The sequence below is a fragment of the Periplaneta americana genome, chromosome 10, assembly GCF_040183065.1.
Source record: "Periplaneta americana isolate PAMFEO1 chromosome 10, P.americana_PAMFEO1_priV1, whole genome shotgun sequence".
Classification (NCBI taxonomy): Eukaryota; Metazoa; Arthropoda; class Insecta; order Blattodea; family Blattidae; genus Periplaneta; species Periplaneta americana.
The window spans coordinates 79,900,022-79,921,319 of NC_091126.1; the positions used below are offsets into that span (position 1 = coordinate 79,900,022).

Genomic DNA, 21,298 nt, shown 5'->3' on the forward strand with positions numbered 1-21,298 from the left:
TTGAGATGGAAGTAATATTGTTTGCTTCTAGTGTAGCAAATTTTAGTGTTTGGTATTAAGGAGCATGCGCGTAAATTCACTTCCTGTAACTGATTTACAAATTAATGTACCTGAAAGAGCGAATGTTTTTGTTTATAGTTCTCGTAACCCAACTCTTCCATTTTTTTTAATATATAAAACTTTGTTGAAATTTTCTTTTTAATGGCATCTTGACAACAGCGCCTGTATATTCAGAAAAAAATCGCGCTTTTAAAGCCAAAAAATATAAATAAAACTTAATAATTATATTTGAGAATACTTCAATTTAACGCGATTGATATTCAGCGTATCTCTGACTGAAACAGATTTTTCTTTCTAAATTATCACGAACCGTGAATTGCAAGTACTAAATGTGAGAATAAGTGACAGGTAAACTATTTAAATTGGATTCAATTTTAAATGAGCATGGCACCTAAACCTGTTGCGAGTCTCGGGTGGCGGGAATTTGGCTGAACAGAATAATCTGCTAACGATACTGACCTAAAAGTGAGAGCCCGTTCCTCGCGTCGTCGCGATGAGTCTGTCTGTATCCAAATGCACAAGTTAACTCACACAACCACGGCTATGTCTTGAGAAGGACTGACTGTCGAGAGAGCGCGACCGATACCCCAGCTTCCGCGCGGCTCGCTCGGCGGTGCCCCCTCTCCTCAAATACGCATATATTGCAATGTGCTCGCGAGAAGAGGGTCTCTTTCCTCACTACTCCCACATACACATTTATTTACTTAATGTAACTGGTTTACACTCATTTTCAGCGGCACTGTCCCTCGCATGTCCGCATTTGTTTACGTATAATAACCTAAGTGACAAATGACAAAAAATGCATTCCTCATAAAAATGTTTAAAGTAATGCTTTATTTTAAACCGCATGATAACGAAATGCTAGCTACGAGTCAGCATGTTGCGCTAATAGTAGAAAACTCTAGCATACGATTTCCGAGGCCGGCTAACTCGCAGTCCCCTTCATTACACGTATAGGATTGCAGAACATTCCAAGGTTTAACTTCACAGAAGGTTTATAACCGCTACTTCCCACTTCACAACTGTTATCTGATAATTATTTCATAAATATGCCAAATTATTGCTGTAATAAAAACGGAGCAAAATAATACACGCAATACAACGGAAACAAGCATTCCCCACAGTAAACTAGTCAAGTAGAGATATGACCTAGAAGATACAGTGACTGTAAATAAACACAGATAAAAATAGAAATGAAATCATACACTTTATATTATCATAAAACAATCGTGATGAAAAAGACTTAAAATGTCATATTCGCTAAGTTTATTAACGCCATTGAAAGCCACCGGCGTAGCTCAGTCGACTAAGGCACTTGACTGTCGATTCGGAGTTGCGCTCGGGCGCGGGTTCGTTTCCCGCTTGGGCTGATTACCTCTTTTGATTTTTCCGATGTTTTCCCAACCGTAAGGCGAATGTCAGGTAATCTATGGCGAATCCTCGGCCTCATCTCCTCAAATACCATCTCGCTATCACCAATCCCATCGACTCTAAATAACCGAGTAGTAAATTAAATTGTACCAATAAAGCTGACTTTCCATCATATTTTAACTGCCAAAGTCTTCTTTCAGTACCTTCAAGATATTTCAATTCATAAACATCACGTTTCCTAAAAAAATAGCTTTTTTGATTTAGCACTATTTGAAAAGTCACTCTTCATTTGTAAATAGAAATGCAATTTTGGAAGCCAATACACTATGAATCTATATCAAGCAGTTTTATGCAGAATAATTAATTACATATTTGTACGTAAAAGGAACAAATTAATTGTGATTTAAGTCAGATATTTATTATAAACATATATTAGTGTGCAGTGCAAGAAATTGAAGATAATTTATTTTGGTGCATAATAATACTTTCATCCTTAAAATGTGTCTCACAAATTAGATTCAATGAAATAAACATCAAGCGGGATTTTTCAACAAATCATTTGTTGAAAAATCGCATGCAAAAATATGATGAGAAGGAGGTATGAGTTACCTTCTTGACTTAGATGACTAGACTTACGTATTGCTGGTATCATGATGATGATGATGATGATGATGATGATATGACAAACCTTCTTCAGAGCCCCCAACTAAATTGTTGATGTATGTGTTTCGTATCTATAGAAATATCAGCGTTTTATAAACTAGTTGCAAATTTTTGTTATGTAGAAATTTCGACAGAGATTAGAGACGTAAAGTGAAGAGAAGCACTTTTAAGCAAACTTCATTACCGCAGTGCGAACGTCTGACACAAGTTCAAGCCGGTCTGACAGGAAGAGATTGCTTATTTCCTTTTTTGTGACGTCATGTTCTTAGAAGTTTACTACAACTGGATTTATTCACTTCAACCTACTGATTATAAAGAAAGAGCAAATAAAAACTTTCTCTCCTTAACAATAGACTAATAATTATTAGTTTGTTATTATTTATGAATTATTAATTTATTATGTATCTGGATTATGTAAGTTCACTTAGTACTATTAACAGAAAATATTAAGTCTAGCTTATTGAAGTGAAAACTGCCAGCTGAAATACAATAGATGAAGCAAGTAGTGTCTGTTAACATTAGTAGTTTAACGACGCTTTCAACTACAGAGGGTATTCAGCGTGGAAAGTCAACGTGGACGAGTAACGGCTGACAAATTTTGTCTGGAGCCCTTTAACATGTACAGGGCTACTTTATGTGATGCAAATCTAAATCACGGAACCCATAGCTTTACTTCTCTCCAGAGGAAGCCACGCTAATGATTTCATCGTCCTTTGAGTTCATCACCCTTGTCTGGTTTCAATCCACGAACCTCTAAATCATAGTTATAAATTAATCTGAGATTATCTTAAAATCGTGGGATTATGGAAAATCTGAACTGATATTTGAGAACCATTTAGCTAATTTATGTCTATGTTTTATTTAAACATTTTCCATTCCATGTTCATATGGAATTATTACATAAAATACAGTCAAGAATTCCTCTCATTACATTATATATCTATGAAAAAATTCTATTATGCAACGAAATATATGAGAAAGACGAATGGCCTGAAGAATTCGCAGAGACAGTGTTGCTGTAAATACCGAAGAAAAATAATGCCAAGGAATGTAATGAGTTCCGGACTATCAGCCTGATTTCACAGTCGACGGAAATTATCCTGCGAATACTGAATCGATATTTAACTTCTAAAATGAAAGAAGCGTGGAAACAAGAACAATTTTATTTAGCTTCAGAAAAGGAAAAGGTAAGAAAGATGCAATAGAAGAGTGTGATCCCAAAACTCTTTCAGTCCATTTGGCCATTTTTATGATTTATACACATATATGGTTTTTTGAGACCTCTGTCATATTTTAAGCTTCTTTTCTTCCAAAACAACGCCAATCTTTGTCTAAAAGTTGTTTTATTGTACATGCCACTTGAAAACTCCCTCAGTTCGTAGACCGGTGGATAAAAAAGACTAGCATGCACACCTGTGGAGTAACGGTTAGCGCGTCTGGCCGCGAAACCAGGTGGCCCGGGTTCGATTCCCGGAACGGGGCAAGTTACCTGGTTGAGGTTTTTCCGGGGTTTTCCCTCAACCAAATATGAGCAAATGCAGGGCTACTTTCGATGCTGGAGCCCGGACTTATTTCACGGGCATTATCATCTTCATATCATTCAGACGCTAAATAACATAAGATGTTGATAAAGCGTCGTAAAATAACCTACTAAAAAAACTAGCCCAGACCTTTCATAAAAATGGACTGAACGTGTTTTGGGATCACAATCTTCAATTGGACTGCTGCGAACAATCGGTGAAAGATACCTAGAGAAAAATTAAGAGTATGAAGTAGACCTATTTGTGGATCTGGAAAACTTATGGGGATCCTGAAAAAAAAATGTTATGGATTAGAAAGAGAAGCCATTCAGTAATCTTTTTATAAAACGAGTTAAGTCAGGATAGGAGAAGGAATTAGAAGAAAGTGGAATAGGGAATAGAATATGACAAGAATTCTCTTTATCACCGACCCTGTTCAACATGTACTTTGTAAGATTTAGTGAAGAACTGTTTTCAGAAAATACGAGGAGTGATGTAGGAGAAAGAACAATGAAATGTATAAGATTTGCTGATGATATGATGTTGTTAACAAAAACGATGTCACTAAGGGATATGTCACTGGAACTAAACGACAGCTGTGATCAGTATGGGATGAAAATAAATGCAAACAAGACGGAGACCATTGTAATCGGAAGACAGCCAGTAAGTCAAAAGGAGGTTAGCAATAGCAAAGTAAGCTTTTAATAGAAAACGGAGTACCTTCTCCGGACCTCTAGAAAGAGAACTGCGGAAAATACTGGAGCCGAGTGTGACATTGTATGGGGCAGAAACATGGACATTATGACGAAGTGAAGAGAAACGCCTGGAAACATTTGAAATAATAATAATAATAATAATAATAATAATAATAATAATAATAATAATGATTTATTTAACCTGGCAGAGTTAAGGCCATACGGCCTTCTCTTACACTCAACCAGGAGTAAAAACTGCGTTACAAAAACACTACAAATTTACAAAGTACACTACAATTTTACACACAAAACTGAACAAGATAATAATAATAATAAAATGTAAACAGCAAGTAAGAAGAAATCAGACATAATATATAACATAGAGAAAGAAAGAAAAAAAGCATAATAAAATGTGAACAGCAAGTGAAAAATACATGAGGCATACAAAGTATAAAAAAATAAGACAATTATTGATAATAATAATAATAATAATAATGATAATAATAATAATAATAATAATAATAGTAATAATAATAACAATAAATAATAGTAATAATAATAATGATAATAACAATAATAATAATAACAGGCCTAATAGTAATAATAATACTAATAGTAGTAATAAAATAGTGCAGTACAAAGCATACAATGAATACAATATTTTTAAGTACACACAGTAAGGAAAATTATGATTATATACAGCTCAACTTATCACATTAGAGATATACCGTTATCGGAAAATATGAAAACAAAAATATAAAATAAGTTAAATATCACTAGAACATAAAAAAATGTGAATACGTGGAAACATGCAATACAACACTTGTCATAATAGTAAGTTAGTTTGGCAACTCGTCATAAGATAATTTTCTAACTTGGATTTGAAAGATTTCAATGTTCGGCAGCCCTTGACTTCAGGCGGCAGAGAGTTCCAGTGACGAGAGGTAGCAACAGTGAAAGATGAGGAATACAGATATGATGTGTGAAGTGGAATTTCTAGCGTGTTATCGCGTTGTGATCGAGTATTAATATTATGATAGGGAGAAAGAGTATGAAAACGAGCGAATAAATAATAGGGGGATGAAGTGTGCATAATTCGATATAGGAGAGAAAGTGAGTGCAGATTTCTCCTCTCATGTAACCTAAGGCATGATAACTTCTCGAAAGAAGGTGACATATGATCATAGTATCGAACATTACAAATGAAGCGGACGCACGCGTTATGAACACGCTGTAGTTTCTGAGCGGAATCAATCCTGAGATCACTGAACGAAATGTCGCAATAATCGAAGTGAGGTAGAATGAGTGTCTGTACCAGCGTCTGTTTTAACTTAGATGGATAATGAAATGTGGATATGGAGTGAATGGAGCGTGTGAAATGGACAGATAAAGTAAGAAACGAAACTGTTTTATAAAGAGTGGGTGAAGAAAGAATAATGCTGAAAATGATAAGGAAGAGAAAAGAAAAGTGGCTGGGTTACTGGCTAAGAAGAAACTGCGTACTGAAGTATGCACTGCAAGAAATGGTGAACGGGAAAAAAGTTCGGGGTAGAAAAAATTTCGCTTGATAGGCAACCTTACAATATATGGATCGTAGGTGGTAAGTAAGAGGAAGGTGGAAAAGAGGGAAGATTGTAGAACGCTGTGTTTGCAGTGAGAGACCATCCCTTAGGCAGAAGACTATGAATGAATGAATGAATGAATGAATGAATGAATGAATGAATGAATGAATGCCTGTAAGATCCGCAGGGATCAGAGAACTTGTTCGCATTACGCAAGTTTCCGCCTTAGTCACATTCCGCCTAGAACAAGATTTATTGTATGTTTAGTATTATTATTATTATTATTATTATTATTATTATTATTATTATTATTATTATTATTATTATTATTATTATTATTATTAAACGAGAATCATTTTTATTTTTCGTTGCGGATTTCTCCTAAATCTTAGAGTTCATAGTCCTAGACATGTAGTCAGTCAGTACTCTTAGTGAAGAGCGGCTCATTGTTATAACGTCCTTACGCGTAAGTGAACTCAAAATGTAATATATTTTAACATGCTTATCAAATAAAAAATTATACATGTCAGAAATGTTTACAAAAAGAAGTATATATAGTAAAAAAAGTAAATCCGTGGCGCTACAGCCCATGAAGGGCCAAGACCGGCTGCTGGCCTAACGTCCACATTCCAAAACAGAGGTGGACTGTGATCTAACCAGAATATAGGTATCGTGTGGTTAGCACGATGATTCCCCCAGCCGTTATAGCTGGTTTGCGAAACCGGATTTTCGCTACCTATCGCAGGTCCCCAAGTGCATCACGATGCTGGGTGGGTACCGGTCCCATACACTGGCCGAAATTTCATGAGAAAATTTCTTCCCCCACGAGGACTCGAACCAGTGCGCATTCCGTAATGCGAGTCCTAGGCAGGATGCCTTAGACCACGGCGCGGGACATATATATTTGTGAAAAATAATTATTGCATATACGTATTTACACCGGATAATTATAATTTCAATCAAATGTCTTAATTATGTATTTAATTGGCACAACGAAAATGCATCTTATTTAATAGATATTAAATGATTTCGTTTATATATGTCTCCTTCATTAGTTGAATCTTAGCCTATTGCGTGTACAAATTAATCATGTGATCTTTTATATGTACGTCCCACATTTCCCCGTTCTCTTGGTTTTCAAAACAATATTGTCTTTGTTAATCTGTCCTTTGATTAAAAATTTAAGAAAATAAACCATCAAGTATCATGTTATTCCTAATATGATGAATGAATTGTTGTGAAAATTTTAGCACTTATAATGAGGAATTATATTCACCTTTGTTACACCTATATTTTATTACGAGTGTATCATATTTTTATTAACTTTTCTTATGTCATTTTTTCAGTATGTTCGTAAGAATTGAAATTTTAATGGAAGAGCAAACATAAGAACGGAATGAATATTTATTTAAATGATACTCAGAGCAACTCAAAGCTTCATCAATATCAAGTACTGTATCCAATGTAATGCTGAGAAAAATGAAAGCGTTAACAAAAGGATTCCAACTATATCCGAGTTTATAACTTACTTAAATTTGTATGACTTCACGACTGTTGCAATTTCAGAGAGTTGTTGAGAAACAACAGCCCTAAATTAGTAACTATGATTTGTTTGTTTATACTAACAAGACATTGAATAAATTATATATATATATATATATATATATATATATATAACATTAAAATTATCTAAATATTATTCTTTTCGCCTCTTCCGACAGTGATGGCACTTTTAATATTTAGCTTCGTATATGACGAACGTAGTAAGTTCTTGTATTTTGATGCCTTGTATTTTGATGCCATTTTACTAACTGCATTGCCACTTGTGAGATGACATCACCATCCACTTACATGAAATTACAGTAAAAATTGCGTGGCTTTAAATGTCAGTATCATCTCATGCCGCATTCGTATCTATTTCACAGTCATTCTTGAAACTCCAATTATAATTAGATCTGTGGTCATGATGAGCTTCTCCATCCATTTCGTAACAGGACGAATTAGGAGTATCTTGCACTTACGAACGTCATAGCTATCAGTGGCGGGGTGTTTCAATTCGCAGCCGAACGTGTGGGATTTATAGTGAGCAAAACTGTTGTGGGACAGGTATTCTTCAAACACTTCGATTTCCCTTGCATTTTCGTTCCTTTGTTACTCCAAAATTACCACTTTGTCTTACTGACTCACATCAAGAGTACCACGAATCTAATTTCATTCGTACGTATGCGTAAGAAATTTTCAATTGTCTGTCACTGTAGTGAAGTTATGCTCCCATCCTTTCCACATAGAACTATTGAAATGCGTAGGATATTTTGTGGTATAATTCATAGGAGAGAATTCTGAAATATTCAGTAAAGCACGAAACACAGGTAAAAAACGAATTATCCAAATAACATACATGGTGATTTAGGAGAAATAGTAAATATTTTAGTGGTGATAGTAAAAAAAATCATATAGGCATGTGTCCAATTTTCAGTAGGTGTGGAGATACAGGTCTTACGCATAAACAACCCTACAAATTATATGAGGAAACGGCAAATGACAACGTACTTCTATGTACAAAGGTATAGTAGGCCTACGTGTCGCTTTTCTGAGATTTCTGAGGATAGCATTGTTCAAAATGGGTGGAGAAAAACAGTTTTTTAGTTCCCTTGGATATTCTTCCAGCATAACGAAGCCCCTGTGCACTTTAGCCGTCAAGTGACACATCATCTCACATTTCCCGAACGATGTATCGGCAGCAGTGGTCATGTGCATTGGCCACTAAAGTTCTCAGACCTTACTCCTGTCGATATTTGTCTGTGGTGGTGGATGAAAGGCGAAGTGTAGAGAAAACAAAGTAAAAACAAAGCATGAATTAGTTGCTCGCAGCATGATTAGTGCTGTCTCCATAAAAGCACGAGAAGACGACTTCAGAAGAGTAATATTTACGGTTGTCAACACAGCAGAAACGTGCATTGTGCTGTTGAAATGTATTGATACAATGTAAATCTATACTAATAATAAATCTGTAGCCGAAAATTTTCTGGTAATTTTCGATTTTCCAAAAATAATTGGTCCTAACATATATGATTAACCGCCCTGAAACCGAAAATCACTTTTTTTTTAATTTTTGTTTGTATGTCTGTCTGTCTGTCTGAATGTTTGTTACCTTTTCACGTGATAATGGCTGAACCGATTTATATGAAAATTGGAATAAAAATTAAGTTCGTTGTAACTTAGAATTTAGGCTATATGTGATTCAAAATATTTTATTTAAAAGGGAGATTATAAGGGGACTTGAATTATTATTAATTTTCATGAAAAATATTACATAACAAAAGTTTCTTTAAAAATAATTTTCGATAAGTTTTATTCTATAAAAATTTTGATAGGACTGATATTTAATGAGATAAATGAGTTTCAAAATTACAATAACAACGCCATCTAAGGCGGTGTAATGAAATAAAAAACAAATGACTTCGCCTATAAGGGGCTTTGGACAACAACAGTCGAAAGCTATGAAACATAGCCTACAGAGAATGTTTCTGTGTTTGTATGAAGTAATATCGAAAGCTAAATTAACCGATTTGTATAATTAATTATTAATTCACCATTGGAAAGTATAGTTCCTCTAGATGGACATAATGCTATAATGTTATTACAGTATCTAACTTCTGAGTGAATCGAGGACAGGTAAGATTTAAAATAGCTTCTTATTCACAGAAACTTGATAGGCATTCGTTTCCTGTATTTCCTAAAATAATTTTTATGACTGGATCAAAATGATCGCATTTTAATTTTGTTAATACAATTTAAATTAAATAACATAATAAACGATTTATCCTTCTATCAAATACGAATGTTCCCTGGATCAAATGTCCTATTTTAATTATGTAATTACTTTATATTTATTTCTAAAGGGTGCAGCGGAGCGCACGGGTACGGCTAGTAAGCAATAAATGTATTAATCAGGATTCGGCCTAGGGACACAGAGCAATCGTTATGAGGTTTAGAGTACACGAAGTATAAATGACGTCATGACCCGTGTGCAGTCACCCGACTGCAACAGCACAGGTGGGTCCGTAATATGCATTACCGTTGTGTGTAGGCCTATTGCTGCTTGGCTGCGGTACGTGTAACAGGCTTCGGCGTAGGGACACCTGATTGAAGGTTACAACTCACGTTAATACTTTAATGGTAGACATTTATTGCCTACACTAGGAATGTCCTGTATATACTGCATTTGTACAGGGTGAAATATATTTTGTGCCGTACTGTGATGGACTGTTTACATGTTGAGACACGAAGTAACGGCGCGCTACATCTCCCACTCCACTCTACCAATACAACACTATTGTCCGTGCGTTCTGAACTTCATGTGTTTCTGTACCCAGGACCGAAGTCTGGTAATAATTAAGTCATTTGTATTTTCTTCTTGCCACTTTTAACGCTTCTTCAGCGTAACATTCAAACAGCTGACTCTTCACACCCATTGAAAATTGGACACATCTTTATGCGAATATTTTTTTCTCAGACTAGCAAACACTAAAACCTCCTAAAATTTTTACTATTCCTCCTGAATCAACCTATATATGAAAATAAAATTGGCCAAAATTTAAAAATAAATAAAAATAAATAGGGTTAAACTTTCCATACAATTACAGCCACAGAATGAGTACGGAGCTATGTCAGAGTCCTTCAATAATGCTGTCTTATTATTCTGCGGTTTGAGGTTTGATACTTGAATGCTACGTTTGATGGATAATGGCAGAATGAAGGATTTTTCGTTGTTTTACAGTTTTATTCAGTATTACAAAATTAATTTTATTAATACTTCTCCTACCTCTGATTTAATATCTGACCGACATGTACCTGTATTGTCAAGCAGTACAGCTCACTCGACGATATGTGTTAGAGTTAGAATGTTAGAGGAATAATAATTGTTTGTATACATCTGAATTCTCATTTTTTTATCTGTTTTGTTTTCTGTTTTTTGTTTACATTTGTTTCCTTTGTTTTACTTATACTAATACAAACACAACACCCATGCCCGAGGCGGGACTCGAACCCACAACCCTTCGGACCAAGCGATAGGGACATGCCGTGCCCCTACAGCTTAAGCCATCCAGGCCTGCTCATTAGTGTAATATGTTATTAGTCAGCGATATACTCAATGCAGGGGAAAGGAGCTGGACACCCTACACCATTATCTCCTGGCTTAGTTGTCTCATGAGTGATGTCACTTATGAAGTTCCAACTTGTCTTCGGACAGTTGACTAAACAACAAAAAATACTTCTCCATAAAAACTTTCTTTTCTCTACATTTTACATTATTTCGTGTCATAAAGTAGCTCTAGTATTACATGATACTCTAAGAGATTCGGTGAAGCCGAATAGGCATTAGTCGGTCTGATGAATGTTTACTTCTTCGAAACTTTCACGAACCTGTACCGACGATAGTCAGGGACGTTCAGTTAGCAAAATCCATTCGCATACGGGAATATTCCTGGTGATGGACGGAGCACTCCCAGCTGATGAGATCCGGTAATATATCGGGATGATATGTAGTACCGAGAGATTTTTACAGAAATGCGTGAGCCATTTCTGTGGCATTTCTTATAATATAAATCCACGTGTATAGATATAATTCATTTCAATCTCTCGCTTTAGATTTGTAGACCCTTTGACACGGAAATTGGTCGCTGTTCAGAGACTAAGTTCCACTTCGGAATAGCTGGGGAATCATCGTGTGCGTTTACACGCGTGCGTTTTACATAGAGAGATTCGAAGCCCGGTCTTTGTAACAAAAAGAAAGAGCTCTATCGCTAAGAAGCAAACATTCTCATGAGGGCAGATAAAAATGTTAATGTTTTTCCTTCCACCATGTTAATAATGTCAACATAAGTGCTTATACAAATTTTGGTCACTCGAGGGCAATTACCAGGGCCGTAAAGAAGTTCCTCTCTGGCAGTTTTCATAAAGAAAATACAATTTCATTCGAAAATGTATTGGAACAGATACAACTGTTGAGCTATTTTTCAACATATTCTCCACTGGAATTGAGACTTTTGTCATACCATAGGATCGACAGAGAAGTGTAGATGGCTGTCACACATTAGTTCCGATCCCAGCCGGCAGACTTCTACGACACAGGGATACAAAAATTGATTCCATAGTATGACAAATGTATCATTTCCGTTGGGGGAATATGTTTAAAAATAGCTAAAAAATTACTGTATCTGTTCCAATAAATATGTCCTTGAAATTGTGTTCTCGTTCAGTAATCGGCCCCAGGGAAACTTATTTTTTACGGCTCTCGTAATTGTGTTTCAGTGGTCAAAATTTGTATAAGGACTTGTTTTGACATTAATAATGTGGAAGAAGAAAATAACATTTTTATCTGACCCCCCATGAAAATGTTTGCTTGCAAGCCATTAAAAGCTTCGTAGATGTCATTTGGTGACATACAAATATGTCACTGCTACCACTTGATTTCAACCTCGGAGCTCGATGTTTAATATTTCCCCGTGTGAACCTCTCGTTAATCCGAACGACACTTAGACAAATTCACGCTACAGGAGAGCGACCATTTTCCATGTCAAAGGATGTATATACAAATGCATCAAATGCTGTGTGATCTGAATGGAGGAAGACTTCCATCAAAGCTCTCCGCTCATACTCATTTGTCGTAACTATTTCTTCAGTTTTTCCGCATACATAACTTAGAATATTAATTCTCACAAGAAGTACTGTAATGCATTGTTTCCTGGTGTCTCCTACAGTACCTGGCCACATTATTTTAATTACTCACATTTTTACTTTACTTTACATATTGATTCTTCATTTCACCTCTGTAATAATCTAGTTTTTTACGCAATTTATTTTAGGAATTCACATAACATACTTTATTCTTAAACAATATAAAGTAAAATTACAAATTATAACAATGTTAATTCAAGAAATATTGATAAACGAACAATCTTTGTATTTTTACAAAAAATTCAGTATTTTGTTCGATCTCCTTTAGCATCAATTACGGCTTCAATTCTCATTGGCATGCTTGCAGTAAAGGACTGTATTACTTCCTGGATCCTCTCATAGTGATTTCAACATGTATTAACCTTTCAATAAGTCGAACTTTGTTAGTAATTAATTCTTTTGCCATCTCTCTTTTTACGAGTTCTCAGACGTTCTCATTGAGATTCCTTCCAAATACAGAACAATGTGTTTGGCACGCAATTGGAAGGAGTGTAATTATTAACATTAGTAATAATGAAGAACATAGACATATGCCTCACAACAATATAAAGATAAATTCTTAATAAAAAAATTATATGAAATTCAAAAGTGTTTATAATAATATGCTCAGGTACTGTATATTTTTAAAATAAGTGGCATAAATACGTCTCATCAAGGTCAATATTACACTAGCTATTGTCCGCACAATTAAACGATTTACAGAATTTCTTTTCATGAGCTATACAGAATTGCTGAAACTGATATGTATATTTTATTAGAACTACTACATGCAAAATTATATTGTACCTACTTCACCGCACAATAACTTTTGAATATTTATTACAGCAGCTTCTATATGGATGTCCTTACAGCGTTAAAAGCCGTGATTTGAGACAGAGGAACATTATCAAACATATTTAACTAGTATGTTTCACTTAAAGAGGCTTTTCAGGAAAATAAAGAAAAATGTGTGTATTAAGTATCTCCATCACCATCATCATCATCATCATCATCATCATCATCATCATGACCTGCTTTCAAAGACTAGAAGTCGGATATCTTCACTAGTATGAGAGTTGTGAACTGAAGATCTCGCAGATTCCTGGCTAGATAAACGTCTTAAGAGAACATGAGTGAGAAGAAATAGAAGAAGTGCAAAACATGCTCAGACTAGGCTATATGAAAGTAAGATTAATTTTCACTTCTTTCGCCGGCAGTCGAACCAACACCCATTGACTTAGTAATCACGAACGCTACCATTGATAGTGAGCTGTAACACTTGAAACTACAGGACTCAAACTGCAGGAGTCATGCCGTCGTGGGAAGACATCAAGGTTTCATCACTCATAAAATTTGCTTGACTATCATACCCACAAATGTTTCTCACTCGTCAGAGATAATTCTCTTTCTGCATTGTCATTACAGTATATGAACTATGAAAAAATAGCGGTTTAAGACAATTTACTCTGTACAAAACTTGAATATGATTGCGTAAAAGTAGCAATTTTTTCTTTAGAAATGGACACACCTTCATAATTCTTGAACCAAAAGTAAGATATAATTTTTCTCCTAAAATCAGATCCTAAACATACACGCGATAGAATATGAAGGGTTAGTTTCTTCTTCACACAACTTGTACTACGATTATCTTTAAATGCTTTTCGTAATTAAATTATTTCTTGAAAAATAATAAGGTTTATTGTACATTAATTTGATTTCAAATACATGGAATGAAAGTGAAAAATTACATTTCATTTTGAACATTTTACATTGAATGACTGAATTACTACATATGTACATAACTTTTGTCTTATATCAATATAAATGAAGTTCAGATTGTAAGTCACGTTGAAGTAGGGTTGTCGTACGTTCAGATCTTAAGGCTTCGAGAAAAGTGTCCTGCCTGAATTCGAAAGAATACTTTCAAAATCATAAATTAATAAAACATCAGTTTTTAAGGAAAATATTTTAACATCGCTTTCACAGTAAAATAAATAACATTTGTCAAATCATGCTCATTGGTAGAGTATGATGCATTTTCCCGAACTTATTGGTATAGTATGTTAGAGTGGAAAAACTATTATTGATTTAACTACCGGTAACATGAAAAATATGCCTTGTACAGAATTTTTTGTGATGACAATGTTATAAAATATGAAAATATATCAAATTTTATTATTTAACCGCAAAAGTAGGGGAGCCGAGGGCAAAGTGGAAGGGGAGGGCAAAGTGGAAAATCGTTGTTATGCTCTTACAACAATAGAGAGGAGCACTATTCAATATAATATTCAAAGCTTATGGTAGTATGTATGTTTCTACTTAGCCGCACAGCGCTAGTATCGCTGTACATGGTGGAATTGTGATTACAATGAAACGAGCTGCAAGAAATTATTTGTTTATGGTAAGTAATCTGTAGGCATCGCCATATATATAACATCTGATTTTATTATTAATGTTTAAAGCACAGTTACAAGTGTTGGGAAGAAGCTGTGATGGCAAATTTTTTTCTAAAAATTCATTTGGCAAGATACAACCACATCTAACCTGCAACTCACGTGGAGGGCAAAGTGGAAACTGAAAGAGTGAACTTTCCACTTTGCCCATGTAGTTTGGAATTCACTCATAGAGTTTGGATTTCCTCCTAATATGCAATTGCAAGATAGTTAATGCATTTGGCTTATAGTTTACGTTTTTTTTTTCCTGTTCTACGGAGGAGGGATCCGAAGGCTTACAATGCTGCCTGAGGCTTATTGTGCTCACCACTCCTATTCTGTGAATGATTGGGTTGTCGAACGGCCGTATTATACAAGTACAGCACACTGAACCTGAACTGAACCCGGGATATGGTATCAATAATAATGATATCATTGATATGTGAATTAATGATGGCGAAATGAGTCTGAGGTCCAACGCCGAAAGTTACCCAGCAATCCTGCTTCAATTGGTGCTCCGAGTCTGGCTGGATCAAATGCAGATAATTTTTTGCACTGGTTGAAACTTTTGCAGAAATTGGCAGACCTAACAAAGAAAAGCCAGTGTTGTTGGTTCTTGACGATCATACTTCTCACCAGTCATTTCAAGCTCTTGAATTCGCTTGAAAAATTTGGATCATAATCTTGTCGGTTCCTTCACACACAAGCTGCAGCCTGTCGAAGTTGCAGTTCACAAGCCATTCAAGACGCATTTTGAAGTTGGAGTAGACAAATTCCAGAAGAGCTATCCAGGAAGACACATCGGTGAATATGATGTGGCAAGTCTGATCCGTAAAGACTTTGAGAAATCGTTCGTGCTTCCGAATATCACTAGCAGATTCTCAAGGACTGAAATTTTTCCATATGAACGCAACATATGAAGATGATTTTGCTCCATCTTCTGTCCATTATTGCCAGTACAGCCTAGTAGTTACATTGCGAAGATAGGTCTCCCAATGAAGCAGGAGAATACACAGCTAGATGCTTAAAGTGTGGAACATCGAATGCGCAGCCTCATGTGACACCAGAAGATATTGCTCCACTCCCCAAAGTAAGCCTAGGCGTACTGCTTCAGACTGGTGAAACAAACCGAAAACAACGTTGTCAGAAAACTGAAATACTGACATTTCCATGTAAGAAGGCAGTCCGCGAGAGGCAGATGGGAAACCTGGCGGCAAAGGAGTGAAAACGAAGGCCGGTAAGACGATGCCGCCAGTACACTAAACCACACGCCTAGGTAGCAAGATGTTTTCTGTTTGGGCTGTGGAGAGCAATATTCTGACCCACCATCGGAAGACTAGATCATGTGTTGTAAATGCAAAGACTGGACTCATTAACTTTGTGCTGATATTAATCTCCAGACTATGTAGGCTAGCCTATGTGACAACTGCAGTGCTTGAAAACGTTTTAAATATGGACAATTATTTTATGTTTTACGTATCTTAAACAATATTTTCATTTATATAGTGTGTTATGTAATTTCCACTTTGCCCTCTCCGAGTTTCCACTATGCCCTCTTGGTGAGGGTAAAGTGGAAAATTAAAGGGTCCTCTTATTTTTCTAATTACTTTGTTGACTTCATTCATTATAAGATTATTTTTGTGTTTAAATGTTGACAGATGTATAACGTTTAGTTTGTGTACAAAAACTTTGTGATACAACTAAACACAAAGACAGGATTAGATGATATCAAAATCCATTCCACTTTGCCCTATCCTCCCCTAACATAATGGAGTTTGTCTTTTTTTAAGTTTTCAATTCAGAAAGTTGTTATTAGATACATAAACATCCAAATAAACATGATTATTTTCTCACGTACTATTCCCAGTCTTTAAACAAATTAAAAATTACGTTTTATTTAACGATGCTAACAACTGCCGAGGTTATATCAACGTCGCCGACGTGCCGGAATTTTGTGCCGCAGGAGTTCTTTTACATGCCAGTAAATCTACTTACATGAGCCTGTCGCATTTAAGCACACTTAAATGCCATCGACCTGGGCCGGGATCGAACCTGCATTCTCGGGCACAGAAGGCGAGCACTCTACGGACTGCGGCACCCAGGCCGACTTCCCAGTTTTGATCATAATTATATTTAGAGATAAATATATTTGAAATTTGCCCCTATTTGCTGAACTAATTTACAGGACTCATACGTCAAAGCTATGTTTGTACATCGAATACCGTCTGAATTATGGATATTTGTCTTATTTGTATGTGATGACAGGCATTGTCTTGAGTGAACGCCCAGGATATTGCTGGTATCGTGCTACAGAAATCAAATGACTTGTTTATTAGTTCTCGAGGAAAGATCCACACATGAAGGTTTACAAGATTACAAAGTCTAAAATACCAGCAACAATCACTAACTTATACTTGTGGTACAAGGTTTAAGCCCGTAAGTAAAATTTGTCTTTGTCCTAATGTACGAAAACATCTCCGTAGAGAAATAATCCACGGCGGGAAGTGAATATACACTTCAGGCATAGATAGCAACAAGTAGTGGCGCTTATATGTGAAGTAACAAAGACTTCAGTTAATGGATTATCATGTCACTTTGAGATTTACTTATGATAATGAAATAAAGGACTAACATACACGATGAAATATGATTGTTTACAAACTCGTTTCATCTTCGATGATAGAGATAACATTTGATTGCAAATTCGTGCCTTCAAAGTCGGAAGGAGACAATGATTTTAAGGATGATATTAATAATGAAAACGGTTTCTTAGAAAGGGAATAGAAATTGATTGTCTCGTTTCATATGTTTACAAGTATATCTAATGACATTTTTTTATTATTTAATATTATTCAGAGACCGTAAGATAATGTGATAATGAATCAAGAGAGGGATAAGAAATGGTAGCCATAACCGCATAAATCGGAGAAAACCTACCGCTCAGTACACCACAAATCCCACGAATAGATTCCTGAACTACATCAAGTGAAAAACACGTGCCTCTGGATGAGGCAATCTGAGGAAAAACTGTGTTATCACTTTTACCCTTCAATATAGGCTTATAACTAGAGATGGTACTTTTCGCGATCACGATAAATACGGAATGTGTCCAAATGCTGTCGAAATAATTACTTTTATATTTAAAAGCATGTTAAGTACATTACTGTAGATTTTTTATTCGCGATAAAAAGCAAAATTGTGTACAAAATGTGAAATATAAGTGTCTCTGGGAAATAAGAGCGAAATTTCATTTTATAAGACATTTTTGTGTGTTTTTTGTAACAAAAAATGCAGAATCTATGTATAGGCCTCGTCACACAGATTCTTACTTTTTTTTTTCAAACAATTTTGTCACCCCTCTATATTAGCTTTTACAGTATGAATAGAAGAGGAATGTGACCTACCTGTTATCCTCTTTGTTGTCATCTGTATCGTTATCTCGAATTTTTAACTAATCTGTCTTGTGCTGGTGGTAGAATATTGGCTGCCTAGATGATTGGCTGTACTGGAATTGGTTCCCAAATCTGTGAATTAGTTCCCAGTTCGTCCCAGAGCTATACTCGAGTTGGTTCCAGGTTGATTTCTCCTATGTACTGCAATTGGTTCCCGCGCTAGATCGACAGAAAACATTTCCCTTCCCATTTTATACAGACTTAGGACCGTCAACTACTGTCTACAGTAGTAGGTAGGTTAAAAATGTTTTGTGCTTGGCGGACACGCTGCGTCGAATAACTTCACAATTTTATTTCTGTACTGGTAAAAATTTTAAACAAACGTGTCGCAGGAATGCATATCTACTTACACTGCCATCAGAAATCTTTTCCATCCAATCTTTCACAAAAGTTTTCTTTTGTTGCATTATCTTAGGCCTACATTTACTTTTACTCCTAAGCCTAATGTAAGTATCGCACTGAACCTTCTTCAGAGCATCTGCAAGTGCAAATATATTTTGGTGTGGAGCACAAAAGTGCGCATTAAGTTTACTGCGAAAAATTCACAACAGTTGGTTGTTCGCTCTAAGGAAGAAGTAAACTCAGCCCATACTGGAGGTGGATGCTCACTTGTTGGTGTAATATGAGTATGGAGGAGGTAATCAAAGAACTGGTCCAATCGATCGTCTATAGGTTTGACAACTATTAAGTCATTAACAAAGCAATCTTCAACTTCTTGAGGAGCCAATAAAGGCAGTCCGAATATAGTTTTTAGAAGCTGACCAATTTCAGATTCCTTACTTTTAAATTCCGCACTCAAACCTAAGGATTGAATTTTCCTCCACCAAGATTGTGCAAGATGGAACCTACAACCTTTCAGTTTGGCATTAGGTAATACGTTTGAAATTCAATTTTGGATTGCGTTTTCGAAGTCGGCATAAACAACAACTGGATATACATATTGTTTAATTTAATTGAAGGCGTAAGTATATGACGCCTCATGTTGATCTTGTAGCAAGAAGAACACAAAAGGTACAGCCTTGGATATTTGAACATGGGGAACCAACTAACGTTGATGATATTTGAACATGGGGAACCAACTCACGTTGTTGATATTTTGTTTGGGAACCAATTGCAGAACAGCGAGATGATTTCTCTAGGTTCAGTATTCACGCAAAAAAGTTATACGTGTTAGCGGGTGATGTGATTAACAAGGTAGGTCGGGATAAAATCACAGTATAATTTTTTGGCATGTTTCTTAATGTTCAGAATTTCACTGTATGTTTGTATTTTTCCTTTATTTATTACTAGAGCCCGGAAGTTAGGCAAAATGCCTTTTTCAACTGGGTAAGTATACGAAAATGTTTAATAGACAAAAACATGTTTCCACACATTTCGGGACGACAGGGCCAGCTTTTATTTATTTATTTATTTTTTGTTTTGCCTATTTTATCTTCCGTTGTCTATTTTAAGGTTTGTTGTTGTTTAGTCAACTGTCCGAAGACAAATCTGAATTTCACAAGTGATACCAAGAAGGCACCACTTATGACACAACTAGGCCAGGAGATAAAGGAGTAGGGTAGCCCCCTCCATTGCATACATAGCCGACTAACTACATATTATATTAGTTAGACTTCAGATGCATACAAACAATTGTTCTTCCTCTGAGACATATTGTCACGTGAGATGTACTCCCTGATAATAGATGTACAGCTGTCAAAAGAAAAAGTGGCCGCTCTCCTGTATCAAAGTTCCCTTCGGGTATCTTCGCTACAATTCGGAGACAGGCGATGTTACATGTTGTTGGACCACGTTGCCTCATATCTACAGTTATAATTGAAGTATACTGTGTGTTATTCGATAGCATAATGGTAGCATTCAGGCGTCTTATTCATGAGGTCCTGCGTTCGACTACAACCTCGTGCTTTTTATGTCCTTTTTTGTTCTGTTTTTGAGAGAGACAAACTAGACATAATGGCTCCTTTTTCTTTTATGATTATTTTAGTAATTAACATCAGGTTCATTAATATATTATGCCATGACTTTATCATTACCATTATGATATTGTGGCTGCAAATGGAAAGAAAAAAGATTTTATTCTCAATAAAATATCTTTCGTGGCATAAACATAACAAATTTACTGGCGTCGGCCTTAAAATATTCAAACAATTAAGCGTTCAAAAAACATAACAAAAAGCCACAATTCAATATTTAGTCTATCTTCCTCTTATCTCGATCATCTTGCAGTCGAGTGGGCATGGAATTGACTAGTCTTTGCAAATAGCGACTGTTCTTAGACACGATATTCCAGGCATTCTGAACATACACACATAAATGTTCTGTCCATGGACAGGTCTTTAACTGCAAACCCAGCAATCTCCAATCTTTCCTATTTTCTGCCTTCCTCTTAGTCTCCGCGTATGATCCACATATCCTAATGTCGTCCATTATTCTTTTCAACCAGAGACCCAACCAATTCCTTTTTCTCTTTCTAATCAGTTTCAGCATCATTCTTTCTTCACTCACTTTTTCAAACACAATTTTATTTCTTATTCTGCCTGTCCACTTTACACGCACCGTTCTTCTCCACATCCACATTTCAAATGCTTCAATTCGTTTCTCTTCATTTCGTCGTAATGTCCATGTTCCTTCCCCATACAATGCCACACTCCACACAATGCACTTCACTAGTCTCTTCCTTAGTTCTTTTTCCAGAGGTCCGCAGAAGATCCTTCTTCTTCTATTAAAAGCTTCCTTTGTTCATGTTTGCAGTTTTCTTAGGAAGGATAGGCCTAAATGCGGTAACATCCCGTTGCTTTCCGCACACCACAATCTCTTTCGCAT

General features: G+C 35.7%; 1 protein-coding gene across 5 annotated transcripts in view; it reads right to left on the minus strand.

The window, feature by feature from the left end:
* Eaat1 (Excitatory amino acid transporter 1) overlaps positions 1–21,298 on the minus strand; it is a 304,861-nt gene that overhangs the window by 117,796 nt on the left and 165,767 nt on the right. The window contains exon 1 of one of the 5 annotated variants that reach the window (XM_069837783.1): positions 520–677. The exons of the other annotated variants lie outside the window; for them this stretch is intronic. The gene's annotated coding sequence lies outside the window, so the exon portion shown is untranslated. Of the gene's footprint in view, positions 1–519; positions 678–21,298 lie in introns of those variants that run through there. 5 annotated transcript variants of the gene reach the window in all.